The sequence below is a fragment of the Sturnus vulgaris genome, chromosome 7 (genome assembly GCF_052056855.1).
Source record: "Sturnus vulgaris isolate bStuVul1 chromosome 7, bStuVul1.hap1, whole genome shotgun sequence".
NCBI lineage: Eukaryota > Metazoa > Chordata > Aves > Passeriformes > Sturnidae > Sturnus > Sturnus vulgaris.
This window is the reverse complement of record NC_142249.1, coordinates 14,817,536-14,830,345: the sequence shown is the minus strand read 5'-3', so window position 1 is coordinate 14,830,345 and position 12,810 is coordinate 14,817,536. Positions and strand designations below refer to the sequence as shown.

Below are 12,810 nucleotides of genomic sequence, written 5' to 3'. Positions count from 1 at the left end.
AGGGAGTTACGACTGTTCCCTTGAGAAAAATGCCCCAGCAACAGCAATTGGAGCAAGAAGTGGAGTGAGATTTGACCTGGAATGAAGAAGGTGGTTAGCCTCAAAAAGACTTGTGCCAAAAAAAAGGGCAAATCTTTAACTGGTGCAATTCATTTAGGTCCAGAGTGATTTACTGGAAGAGGGGCTTGAAAAGCTGTTTTGCTAAAAGAGATGTGAGGGTGATAGTAGACAGAAAATTGAATCATGTGATTCTACAGTGTGTTATGGTAGGAAAAAAAAAGAAGTAGCTAGCGAGATTCTTATCTACACATAGAAAGGCATCAAACCACAGCCGAGGGAGGCACTGGTTCCTCTCAGTGCCTGATGACATCTCAAACAAAATATACTGCTTTCAGTCCTGGGCTGTGTCACAGTAGAAGCTATATCACAGTAGAAAGGTATAGATAAATCCATGAGGATACAGGGAGGAGCACTGAGATGTAGTACTGTAGGACTGGAGAGGCTGATTGGTGAGGAAAATGACAAAAAAAGGCAACACAGATAAGGAGCCTGAAAAATTTAATTATATATGTCCATGGCTTGCCAGGTGTGAGCTCCACAACGTAGGGGAATAGTTTGGGTGGCTATAAGAGGCTATAACCGGAAATACTGGCATAAAATTATAAAACATAACTGACAGTAATAGGAGGTCACTTCTCCCCTGGTTACCCCACAGACAAGTCTCTGGGAAAACGGTGAGGAAGTGCTTTTTCATGGCATACACAGCTGGAGAAAACATCCTTGGCCCTGATCTCTTCCATTTTAATGGGTCCAAGTAGCTGCTGCAGTAAAGGTTTGGGTTTTCCTGCTGTTGTTTACCTCTCTGTTATGAGAAATATTGATAGCCTTGCCCAAAGCACCTCCTTTCTCCTTGCTCCATGTGGATCCTTAATGTGCAGGTTTGGGCTGTGCTGGGAAGGGTCTTGCTTCAGCTGATCTCTCTCCCTCTATTGAGAATCTGTGGTGCTGGGAAAGGGTAGCATTGAAGGAGAATGTGGGTAGGTGACTGCCATTAGAGTCTGTAGGGAGAGAGTTGCCAGCAGTAGGGAAATAATGGTTTGTTGTGCATGTGATCCTTTGCCCTTTTGGCTGATGAAGGAGCCTCAATCAGTCCTACCCCTCTGGGTAGGGGATGGGAGTGCACACTGGGCCCTCTGTTAATAGCTGGGAAGAAATTCAAGCAGTCAGCACCACCTCCAACACAGGCAGCCCCTCAGTCAGTGGAATAAGGCGTGAGTTTCTCAACCGTAATGAGCTTGTTTTTCCATGAGATTGCTGTAATAAGCTGTAATGAACAAAGAGCTGCAGGATACAGAGTGAGTGGGTGATAGGATGGCAGATGAAATTCCATGTTGATGTATGTAGAAGTAATGTGGGGAAAAACAATGATAAGTGGATGAGTACGCATTAGCTATTACCACCCAGAAGGGAGATTTGGAGGCATCCTGGGGAGGAAAACTGTGCAGCATCAGTCAAACTGGAGGTGGGAGGAGGGAACAGCCGGGAAAGGAACTGGCAGCAAAACAGAAAACATCATTATACTGCTGTATAAATCCATGGTACGTATGTGTCTTGAATGCTGCCTGCAGTTGCTCCCTGAGAGAGGATGTAATGAAATGAGAAAAAGTGTGGCAGTGCTGGCAGGAGTCCTGCAAGGTGACAGAGGGCTTTGGCTGGGAGTGAGAGGCAGGGGCAGAGCTGGGAGCAGCCACAGGGTGAAATTTTGAAGAGCTGTTGGTCAGGAGGGACATACATTGAGACAACAGGTATGAAATTACTCCCTTATGAAGGGACAGTAATCAAGCCCGTCAGCTTGAAAAAGTGACAGCTGAGGGGGCTACACTGGAGACTGGTCAAGTCATAGTATGCACGGAGATGTGAGTAAGGAATTATCATTCACTGTTTATCACAGCATGGAACCTAGGGGACAAGGAACAAAGTTATCATACAAAAGTTTAAAGGAAAGAGAAAAGAATCAATGCATGGCCAAACCTGGAACTGGTTACTACAGGACACAAGTCAGTGACATGTTAATAAATGAGTTCAAAGGGCTTGGAGAAGTTGTGAGAATAGTTAAATAGGGATGCGAAACTGAGATGCGGATGCAACCTCCAGCTCAAGGAGATTCTTTGCTCTATATTGCAAGAAACTGGGAGAATTTCCATCCTGTTCCTCTCCCATGTTTTGCCCTAAAATGCCACCTTATCTACTGCTGGACAGGATACAGAAGAAGATGGACTTAAAGTCCAAGGTAGATATGGCAGAGGCTGTGGTAGGGGTCTGGCTGTGGCTAGATCAGTGCAGACTCCGCATCCTCCAGGAAGCAAAGCCACACTTAGCAGTTAATGTACTAGTTCTTGTGACTGACACTCTTTCAATACAGTCCTAGTCCAGGGAGGAGTTAGCTGTTCAGGAGCATGTGAGATTAATTCCAAACAAAGAATTGTCCAAGCATTTCCTTTAGGGAAGCAGCCACAAGAAGACAGACCTTTGTTCTGCATCACTGACTGCTTTAGGTCATCCCTAGAGATGGATTTAAAGCAAAACCTCTTGAACCCTCTTGAACTTTTAAGGAAACTCATTCCTGGATCTTCCATCTTGCTCAAAAGCTCTGCAAGGGGCTGAGATTCAAACACCTCTGAACTGAGGGGAAGTCTGGAGCCAGATCCACAGCTGTAGCTCGAGGCCATCCTGAGCTTTTCATGTCAGCTTTCTTTGAGAGCACCGGCTCTGTTCCGCACAGTGCAGATGGGCCACAGGCCATGTGGAAGATAGAGGGAGAGGAATTCCTCTCACACACACCACTCACACAGAATATTTACCTTCAGGTAAACTACTTTAAGAAGGCTTCATTATATTGGACAGCTGTTTACTCTGCTGAAAAGTGTGAGGAGTCCTTCTTTTCTGCTTTTCCAAGACTTTTATCTCCCCTCTCTTTCAGGAAGAGTAAATGTAATAAGATTTAAAGCTCTGCCATGTAATTGTCATGAAGTTTATATCCCATGATTCCTGTTTGTGAGCAGAAATAAATTAAGCACCTGGATAAGCCCTCTTTCTCTCCCCTCTCCTGAGCACCCAATGTGATGAGAAAACTGCTGAGAAACAACCACAATTAACGATGGGGTCACATTTAGTTCAGCACCATCGGCTGGTTAATTGGCAGATTCCATTACAGTTCCCCTTATCTGTGTGCCAACACAGCTTCTAACAAGCTGCTTGCTGGGTAATTAATCCTGTCCAGGGTTTAGATCCTGAAGCTGGGTCTGCTTTAAGGGACTGTGCCATTACTAACCCTCTGCTAGCAGGGCTTCTTCACTCAGAGCTCCTGCCTGCAGAGCCCGACTATAGGTCCAAGTGGCAGAAGGGACATGTGGAGACACTGCATTCCCTGGAGAAAAGCCAGCCCTTGGTTTTGTGAAAGGAATCCAGACCCTGTATTTAGTTTCCTGCTTTTGCTTGATGTTGCTTGACAGATCTGTAGTGAGGCAGTGCCTTGAGAAGTTAACTGGCTCTTCTGCAAATGCAGGTAATTTTATTGAACAAATCCATAACAGGATAGAAGCTCTGCTAAAAAAATGAAATAGTAAGTTTATAAAGTAACCAAACAGTGTCCTGATTAACAGAAAGAAATTAAGAGCAAGAGAAAAATGAAAATAGAGCCTGGAAAATGGAGCTGGACATTGAATTGGTGGGAAGGGCCAGGCTTGAGGGTCCATGCACAGGGAAGAGCAGACAGACACTAGCAGAGTCAGCAAACAAGCAGCTACCAGGGAGGTCTGTCACCTCTGTCACTGTTGTGCCTTCTGCCACAGACAGCCAAGTGGGCTTTTGGGTGTGAGACATACCCTTGTTTGTTCTGGTGAATGGACTAGACAGAAGTGCTGATCTTATGTACTCTGGTACAGAAAAGTCGTTTGAGCCTCTCAGGTGAGCTGTGAGTGAGGGAAGATTCACCTCTGCCTTCTCCAGTCTGTGTTGTGCCAAGATATGTGCCAGACAGCCAAAAGGAATGATTAAGGCAAGAAAATTCAAATATGGTGAGGGGTGAATGCTTGGAAATATTAATTCATGTAGCCTCTATTCTCTGATTTCTCATGAAAATATTTCTAAAAGTGAGTGCATGAACAGTAGGTCGCTTTGGAGCAACATTCTTGGAAGCAGGGACATTAGAGATGTACCTGGAGAAGGCATGATGCCAGGATTAGCAGGAATGCAGGCAATTGGATGCTTTGAGCTGTGGGTAAAGGAGAGAGGTGCTTGTACTTTTACCACCTATTCTCCGTCAGTTTTCACTTAGGAGGAGATGGATTATTTCCAGCTTTTCTCACGGGAAACTTTTCTGTATCATGTGCCCTCAGCCCATGCTTTAACTTGCATCAGTCCCATGTTAAAGTTGTCCAGCAGTTGTTAACAGTCAGCCAAGTGGTTTTTTTACTTCTGGAAGTAAAAAGAAAGGAGATGGTCTCAGAGAGAGGACTTAACGAGATGAATCTAGAGGTATTCCTCAGAGTCCATTTGCAGGTTGCTCAGTGCAGGAGCACCATGAGCTCAGGGATGTCTGTGAGTCCTCACAGCTAAACTCGGTTTTGCTTCAGCCAACAGCCTGGTGGGCTTGGAGTGTGCAGGGCAAGTACCCAGTCTGAAGCCAGCTTCAGAGCAGAAAGAAAAGTCATCTACCTCCTAGGCAAACAGAACAGGAAAGGCTCTGTTAGCTGGGCTGTCTGGACCACCAGGAGACAGTGGGGACCTGAGGCAACTTCATTATTGTGAAGGTCCATTGTAATGGACAGCCATGCACATTATAAAAATTAAAATCCTCGTTATAAATCTTCCCATAAATCAGATCTGGACACTGGTCTGCACCTATCAATTCAGGCAGGTGAAACAAACACTCAAGAGTCATATGATAGAGATCCTGCTGATGAGAAGGGATTGTTTTAGAGTGGTGCCCCTGGAGGAGCTGGGGAAGGCTTTGTAGCACTGTGCTGAGGAGGGGAGATCAGCATGATAAAGACAATTGCTGAAAGGACACAAAGGGAGCCAGGGAGCAGGAAGGGGAAGGCACTGAACAGGGCATGGGGTCAGCAGTTGAAGTCTTGAAGAAGGACAGATGGAGTGGATAGAGGGAAGATGAGATTTGTAAAGAAGCAAAGAAGGCAACTGATGGTTTGAGTGAGCTAGAAAGTGGGGAGAGAGGAGATTACACGGCTGTAGTGAAAGAAAGATGTGGATATACATGTTCAGTTTGTTTTGCTCACAATCTGTAGCTGAGAAATCAATACTCATTAACAGCATCAGCAACCCTCGATTAAGAGAACAACAGAATTATGAAGGAAAGAGGATGCCTTCAGACATTTGCAACCAAGAGGAGTAGTGCCTACTGCTCTGCGTCCTTTTTTCCTGTGAGGTTGCAGGGGGTCAGACAGTTGATCAGAGTTAGATGGTTTTTTCTCCATGATCACTGGTGTCAGAAAGGAAAGTTTTTAGGATTTTCATAGTGCATGCCCTGACCTTGTAGGTTCTCATTTTGTTTCAGGTTCCTGACTAACAAGTGGGAATAGTGGAAAGTGACAGATGTTTTACAAGTCTGCTTCTGACTTAGGGAACTGCTCCCCCATTTTCCTGTCCTGTTGCAGTTTAGCTAACCAGCTCTGAGCACTGCTCCTCTTGGGAACAGGGAGCTTTGGACACCCGCAGCTCTGTGATGCTGCCCAGCTTCTGAGCATGGGGCTTCCAACCCTGCAGCACGAAGGAGCTGTTCCAGAAGAACTTTGCCAGGTTGCCAGTACCTTCACTTTTCCTGACAAACAGTGCCTGTACATTTATTTTCACCACCATTAGTGCATTCGGAGGATTTTTGCATTTCTGACTGTACTACTATGCCACTTTCACGGCCTCAGTTATGGCTGCATTGTAGATATTTCCATTTCCAACACTTTGGAGCTCAAAATTTTTCAGGGGGGCTGAACGCTTTTGAAGAAAATTATCTGAGGAAGGCAAGAAGCACTCTGATATGTCAATGAACAGACTGGGACTGTTGATGTATTTGGTGCCATGTTTTCAAATTGCTGCCTATTGGGAGCCACATCCATCTGTCTTTAGTTTTTACTTCTACCAGGAGTATGTACCAAGTATCATCTGATTTACTTAAAAAGTATGAAACAACCACTGCTGAAGGGAAAATCTAATGCTATTTAGGTCATCCTAACTTCAATGGATAAGGCACCTGAAGCTTTGATATTATTACTGAGGATATCAGAACTGGTGAAGCTTGAAGTACAGCATTTAGAAATCTGAAAGTTGTTCAGTTGGAGTGGGAATAGGGTTGATGCAGGAAAGTCCTGAGAGCGTGAAGGCAAAAGTTAGAAGTTTGATGATGATTCTTCTTATTATTACCAGTCTGCCTTTACAAAGGCAGAAATTTGAGAAATTGTATTGGTTTTCCTGTGCAACTGCATTGCTCAAAAGTATCTTGACTATCAAATGCAATTTGTTGAAATCCATAGTCTTGATGTTGCAAGAAGGGAATATATTATATCATATACATTTTTTTTCATTTTCTTCAGGAGCCCAGTGGTAGCCAATGCAATTTTCCTGTGAGGAAAGAATTTCAAAGGGTCAGGTCCACATATTTCTGATACCATCTATGGAAATTAGCATTTCTGACAGACCAGAGTGCAAATCTATTTTTTGTCTCTCTGAATGCATTGTGGCCTCTGTTTGGTTGTTAGGGGAATTCTTGTTTGTTTTCTAGTGAGCTTAGCTAACATGCAGTTTCTGTTGATCTGCTTATGCTGTGGAAGGTCTGAGTTCTGTGGTGTTGCCTGTACATTATAAATACTGTGCACACGTTTTATCCACATACTGCACAGACTCATGAGAGTCTGAGAAGTCCCTGACTATCTCAGTTGGGATCATTTGCACTTTGTGGAGAGCACGACATAAGCCTTCTCATCAGGAAGATGCATTAGATCTGTTCTGCCTGCCTTTTTCTATAGGCTTGCTCTGTGCATCCCTTCTGAGACAGACTAAGCATACTGTTTATGGATGTGATTTTTTTGCTACCAAAACAGTAATGCTATCTCTAGTCATACTTAGATGTGCTGACACTAATGAGTCTTGCATTAGTAAAAAGATATTTCCCTCTAATAAGGAAGGTTTTGTCAAATAAGGATGCTTTTTAATAGTTTTCACGCATGGAAGAGAAAGGGATGGAAGAGAGGAGAGATGTGTTTCTTTAGCTACACTGATCTAGTTAAAGTAGCACCATTTTTGTGTGTAGACAAGAGCTTAGGAAATGTGCAGGTCTTAGTCTGGGGGCAGGACTTTAAAGCACCCATTGAAGTCTAGTGTCAGTTTTCAAGGCTGAAGAATATTATTTTATTTAGGCTTCCAGACCAGCCTTGCTCCAGGAATGCACTTAGGTTGTTTTTAAAGCAAACATGAAATCAATAGCCTGGTGTTCTGCTCTGCTATTTCTTGCCAGAGCCTAAGGACCACACATGGGTTTTCCCTCCTCTTCGTCACACTGCCAGGCATGCTCTCGGATAACGGCAGGCAGTTCTTGGGGATGAATGCAGAGAGGTTCCAAATGGCCAAACATGCACTGGACATCTGGGCAGCTTTTGCTGCAAAGTATTTTCCATCAGGCTTCCCTCCAGATATTGCCATGAAAGGACCAACTCACACCACCCTGTCACAGATTTTATCCAGCCTCTGACTTCAGTGGGAGTTTTATCTGAGCAAAGCTCAAATAAGAGCCTGTTGGCTTACCTCACCATTTACAATGCTCCTGGTGGAAGCTAGGGCTGTGGGTTTCATTTTGAGCCTGGCAAACAGCAGCCCCCAGAGCAATACAGCACTGTGCCCTCCTGCACACCACTCCAGTGGTGGGCCTCTGCTCACATTTCCCTGGACTCTTGTTTGGTGCAGGAAAATAACTTTCCTCCATCTTGTGCAGAGAACAGGGGCTTCACCTGGAGTAACAGATTCTGAATGCCTACCCATGAGGATTGACCTGGAGCTGGTACCCATTCCCAACTCCAAGCAGCCACCATCCTCATGAGCTAAACAGCAGCCTCTGGCCAGATACTGACCTCTCTGGAGACGTGAATGCTCCTTGGTTTTTAGCAGCTCCCTCGGGCCGCGCTAGCTCCTACTGTGCAGGAATTGAAGCTGAACCCTATGGTACCAAGACAGGTCCCCAGACAGAAATGAAAACACACATTAGCAAAGAGGAAAGAAACAGGCTAAAATTGGAAGTGACCATTTTGTGTTTGATGTTATTCAGAGGAGCCTGTTCTTCATTTAGGACATTAATAGTTGTAACAGAAGCTGTAATATTTCAACAACAGTGGTGATTAGGAGCAAAGAGGCAACTAATCTCCATCTAAAAAGAGCTAACTAGCCCGTCCTTTAGCCCCCACCGCACTGTCACATTTAAATACCATGAATATTCACTGCTTGGCACCCAGCTGGCATCTGAGCTGTTTTGACACAAAAACCTTCAAACTCAAAGAGTTTTTAATCAGTCTGCAAGAGAGAGAAGAAGAAAGTGAGAGAAAGAAATAGGAACAGAGAAAATGAATCAATGACTTCAACAGAGAGGGGGGTATCCGAATCCGGTTAACCCCTTCCTTTCCCTGCTGACCTAAGTTCTGTCTCTGCAGCTCTGCAGCCCTCTCCCAGGCTGCAGGAGGATGGAGAAGGGGCACTCCATCCCCTCTGGGCAGCCCCACACCTTCTGAGTGCTCAATCCTACCCTGGAGCCCCATATTCCTGGGTATCCCATCCTAGTTGAGTGCCCATTCTGCTGGCTGCCCCATTTCCTCTGGCTATCCCTGCCCACCCCAGCATCCCTTGCTTCGGGCACCTCCTCCCACTCACCTTCCCACACTTAAAACACATCCTTTGCTGCTGCTTGTGCTTGTTTCCTGGCACAGGGCTTATTTACTCTCAGCTTTGCCTGTGTTTGTGACTGGTTCCCAATATTCTTGTTGCAGGCCATACAGTTTCACTCACAGTATGCTATGTGCTTTACAGCAGCCAGTCTGCCTGCAAAGAGTTTTCATCTCAGAAAGAGGTTCCACAGCATTAACAGCTGCCATCTCCAGTATCCTTACTGGAGTCTCAAACTTGTCTACACTTCACACAAACCTCTTTGCATCAGCTTTTGCAGCAGGATTAACTATGCAGCTGCAAACACTGAAAATCATACCTTGTCCTGCAAGAAATAACCCCCCAATGCTCTAAAGACTAAAGTTTTACCAGAGCTGTGGATCTGGGCTCTGACAGATCACCCAGCAGTCCCCAGTTAACCTGGGTGAATCCCATGCACACAAGTGCATTTCTGTGAAACTAGTCTGAGTACACAACACAGAATTTATGCAACTTTATGCTGTTATGTCAGCTTTGGGCTACTTGTGGTAGACAATTTATAGCTGATTTGGCAGAACAGTAGTGTGGTGTAGGAACTGGTCTACTCCAACACTTTGGCATGAAAAAACTGACTTGTCTAAACTTTCTAAATGTGTTTAATTTGGTGGAGTGCTAGATCCATATTTCATGTCTCATGGCTGTGGCATTTTTGATCAATACTGGGAACCACAGAATCAGATTTATTTTATAATCAAACCGCAGCCTAGGTCTCGAAACTTTGTGGCCCAGACTGCAGACCTCAACCACGTGTACTTGCACCTCAGCTGGCAGCATGTTCACAGCACAGTGGGGACTTTTCCAGCTTACTGTGTCTTCAAGGAGTCTGTTGTGGGCTGAAACTACACATAGGTTGTTGTCTCTCTCATTTGCCTTCAGGGTCTTTAAAACTGAGATACACCTCAAAAGCCATTGTTCCAATTCTTTTAAGGAAAACCTCTGGCAAAGTGAAGTACAGAAGCCTGGGACTAATTCAGGCAGATTGTTACAGTCACTGCAAAGGATACTGGTATCCAGGAAGGGTGTAACTGAGGTGGTGTTGTGCAGACCTTCCAAGGCAGGCCTGTGCTGAGGGAAGGAGTTGCAGCTGGAAACAAGAACACAGTGGCTGGAAGTCCAAGACCAATAAGGAAAATAAGCAACTAGCACTAGAGGAGTGAAGTGGATAGCTGCATCCCACTGGCAGTGGAACAGAAGATCTCTTGGGAGAACAAAAGAGAGCAGGATTAGTGAAGAGCCTGAAGACCCTGCTACGTGGTGTGGTGGAAAGGGTGCCACAATGGAGGGACTGGGAGCAACACGGTGGCAATGCTGTGTGAGTCAGGTCTGCACCACACTGCTCTGTCTGGTTATGGTGTCAGGGAAGGACAGCAAGGAGAAATTAATGTAACCAAGATGGGAGATGTGAGTTTGAGAGCAGGTTTTTCCTGTGTGGGTTCTCCAAATCTAAAGTTAGTGTAAGATTTATTAGGAGTTACTGAAGTTGTGGTGACTTTTGCAGAATACAGTCTGGGACTCCTTTGGGAGGAAGAAGTAGAAAGATTTGGGTTCCACATTTCCTTAGTGCTCTCAAGATCTTCTGATGCTCTCCAGATACAGAGATCTCACCCGGGACTTTAAAATTTACAAGCATGCACACAATAGCCAAATGTGCTTTGTAATCTTTTCCCAAGCAGTGGACAAAGTAAGTTTTGCATAGATTGGTTACTTACTCTATTCAAGTTGATAATTATTTTGAATGGAATACTCCCCATGAAGCATGTCTGGAACAGCATCAAACCCTATGGGCTGTGGGAGGCACATCCATCAGCTGCACTCTGGGGTGTATTCTGGAAAAGCTCACAGCTGGATAGGAGGATCCATTTTCCTATATACTTAAATGAGAAAATAGTATGAGCTTTTCTTCAGTCTCTTCTTGCCAACATCTGGCCACAACTTAAAATGAATTTGCACAGTTGCTATGAACTGTATCTGGGCATGTTTCCTTTGCCTATGGAAAAAAGTGGGAATCTAATCATCCAGTACAAAAAGAAGGTGTTCCAGCTAAAATGTGCCTCAAAGACCCTGAGGACATGGCTTTGGAATGTTTTCGAGGAGATGGATAGAAACTATTTTATTTTAAATTCACCTACAGTTTTCTGTTGCCCAGCTCCATCATATTTGCATACAGCCAACAGTTTCTGTATTAGGAAAGGAAAATCCAGGCTGAGCTGCAGGCAGCAGAGGTGTTGAGCTGGCAGCTCTCACCCACCTGAGTCCACTCTCTCCCCAGCCTGTCCCAAGAGGAGCATGGTGCTGCTGTGGTGGTGCTTTGAGGGTGGGGGGCTCAGATAAGACATAAAACAGAAGCTGTGGCCATCTGTGGCCATTAAAATTCCATGACACCTTTTGGTACTGAAGCAGTTGGTGCTAAAAGTAGCCCACTTGCAATACAAGGCAGACAAGTCTCGTGCAGCCTGGTGAGAGGGTGCCTCATGAGATTTGAGCCGTGTTTTTCCGCCTGCAGCGGAGAATGGAGCACACCCTTACACTCACTGCCCAAAAGTCACTAATCCCAGAGCTGGGAGCAGAGTTGCTGCATCCCTGTGACCAGAAAGCAAAAAAAAGAAAGAGCTATGTATGGATTGTACAGCATGCTAATAAGAGAGCTCTATTGTTCCTGTGACTGGATTTACACACAGTGCTGCTGGATGGTGGCACATAAACAGACACATCTATTTGCAGGAGGTAGAACCACAGAACAGTTTAGGGTGTAAGGGACCTTTAAAGCCCAAATAGTCCAAATCTCTCCCAAAATTTTTTAAGTTTTTAGGATCCTGGGGATCCTTGCAGCAAACCACACACTGAGATGTAGCCTGGCACTCCAAGGTTATTATGTGAGATAAGAAGGCTCTCAAGCTCTAGGTTGTAGGTTGAATCACATCTCTGCAACTGTTCGAAAACTAAACTTGAGGTGAAAGAAAGGCCCTACGTAAAATAAAGTCTAATTCACCACAGAGAGGGGCAGAAAGAAGGGGTGATGGTGGGGACCTTTACTGACTGACAGTTTACAGATCCATCCTCAGCACTTGCTCTCATCCCTGAGTCTCCCTGCTGTGCAGTGACCCAGGGCAGGAACCAATCCAGCTGAAAAATAAACATTTTTTTTTTTCCTAGAGCTGTTTTTTATCTGGATGAGTTCTCTGGTCTCATTCACCATGTGCTACACAGACAGCATGCTGGCATAGCTGGTGGTGTAGGGTATGGGCAAGGAGGCAACGGGGAGTGGAAGGGGAGCAGGATTGCTTAAAATTATGTAAGTAGCCCTGATTCCAAAAACACAACCACAGCCTGCCCAGAGTGCTCTCCTGAATGCCAGGGCTGACCTACAGTTTGCACAGAAGGAGCAAGGGGAAAAAATACCTCTCTCAAAAACCCTTCAGGAATTCTCAAGTAATCAGTGCAAATCATCCCAAAATGCTGCTACTGGGTTTTTGCAGTTGATGCATAAGGATGCTGGAGCTTTAGGAAAATTACTGTGTGGCATCCTGGTACTGAAAAACAACAGCAGCACTTTGTCTTGGTTCCCTTCTGTCTATAATAGCTCTCTTGCAGAATCCTTTCTTCTCTGTCTTTCTCTGTGAGGAAAAAAATCTGATATTTACCTTTGCTCCTTCCCTGGTACATCCTGTGTGTCTGGGAGCTTGCTCAACATTCCTGGTATCGCCCTCTGTTAGGAAGGTGTTGTGTGGGGAAAAGCTGCTTGGTCTGGCATTTTAGCTGGAATCCCCACGGCACCACCCCAGCTCAGCTGCTGCCCAGGGAGGAAGCACAGGGCTGGGAGCCCTTTCTGGCTGC

At 45.2% G+C, this 12,810-nt stretch overlaps 1 long non-coding RNA gene across 3 annotated transcripts; it reads right to left on the bottom strand.

The window, feature by feature from the left end:
- Positions 1-541: 541 nt before the first annotated feature.
- Positions 542-12,810, bottom strand: LOC148223171 (uncharacterized). 3 transcript variants are annotated; one of them, XR_015804795.1, is made up of 4 exons: positions 12,618-12,810; positions 10,686-10,847; positions 8,136-8,221; positions 542-8,015 (listed from the first exon to the last, which is right to left on the bottom strand). It is a non-coding gene; the product is annotated as an uncharacterized LOC148223171 (long non-coding RNA). The 3 variants fall into 3 exon arrangements; XR_015804796.1 differs by having other exon boundaries at positions 542-6,633; XR_015804797.1 differs by lacking the exon at positions 8,136-8,221 and having other exon boundaries at positions 542-6,633.